Source organism: Gopherus flavomarginatus, chromosome 14, assembly GCF_025201925.1.
Source record: "Gopherus flavomarginatus isolate rGopFla2 chromosome 14, rGopFla2.mat.asm, whole genome shotgun sequence".
In the NCBI taxonomy this organism is placed as follows: Eukaryota; Metazoa; Chordata; order Testudines; family Testudinidae; genus Gopherus; species Gopherus flavomarginatus.
In genome coordinates, this window is record NC_066630.1 from 7,434,810 (window position 1) to 7,435,976 (window position 1,167).

At 45.8% G+C, this 1,167-nt stretch overlaps 1 non-coding gene across 1 annotated transcript; it reads left to right on the plus strand.

Moving 5' to 3' along the window:
* Positions 1-614: 614 nt before the first annotated feature.
* On the plus strand, positions 615-708 carry TRNAR-UCU (transfer RNA arginine (anticodon UCU)). The gene is made up of 2 exons: positions 615-651; positions 673-708. It is a non-coding gene; the product is annotated as a tRNA-Arg (tRNA).
* Positions 709-1,167: the final 459 nt, after the last annotated feature.

Genomic DNA, 1,167 nt, shown 5'->3' on the forward strand with positions numbered 1-1,167 from the left:
AAAAATATTCCAGTTTAAATGTAACTTGCTGGTCACACTTGCCAATAAATATGCAACCAGATGAAATGATGATAAGGTTGGAATGTAATCAATGCCCAGAGAGGGCTATCGGTGCTGTAGCAGCAACAGAAAAATGACATTTTGCTTCTTGTTAAAAACTAGCAAACCAATTTGGCAGTGACAGTGTAATGCCAACAGACCTTGATTGCTGGTGGGCAGGATTGAACCAGGGACTTCCAAAGCTTAGTGTATGAGCCACATCTGCATCAACGGCTGGCTGTTGAGCAGACTTACTTTCTCTCCCTCTCCCAAGACGGTGCCACTAGACGGGACAGAGCACCACACCCAGGACGTCTGTGACTTACTTTCTCTCCCTCTCCCAAGACGGTGCCACTAGACGGGACAGAGCACCACACCCAGGACGTCTGTGGGTTACACCAGTGTAAGGTGTCTCAATCCCAGCTCTCCTTAGAGAGGCCTGGTGGCATAACAACAGCTACAGCTGCTTAACTGAAATTGTTTGTGTTTTAGTGCCCATGGTAGAGTCATGCATTGTAGTGGAGTTTTCAATACACTGTACCTAGGTGATTGCGGTATATCTGCTTACTGTAAGAGGCTCTGTGGCATAATGGCTAGTGCATTGGACTTCTAGTGTGGTGACAGAGCAAAATCATTCAAAGGTTGTGGGTTCAAGTCCCACCAGAGTCAAACTGAGCACCATCCAAGGTAATATGCAAAGTTGGGTGTTAAAACCAGGGCAGAAAAGCTGGCTGATTAATTGGTTTGTTAGCAATCTGAGCAGCGAGTGTTTTCTGTGGGCCAGACTATGATGCTCTTATTCATACAGAATAATACCTTACTCCACAAATCACCTCAGGTCCTTATGGGGCTCAGCCATGAGAGGTATTAAAATGCTACCACTCATGGAAGTCAACCATTGGTTGCCAAAAGGTATTGAAGGGACCTCAGTGCCTTGCAGAATTGCAGCCTTTCTTCCAGATAGAAGGCCAAATCTTCAGCTGGTGCCAATTAGTGAGGTCATCGCACTATGCCAGCTGAAGGTGTGGCCCATAATTTTCTCCTGGATAGGTTCTGTACGGGGTGTGGGGAGACAGGGTAACATTCTAGAGCACACATGTTCTATTGTAATGTAAGTATTAGCTTATA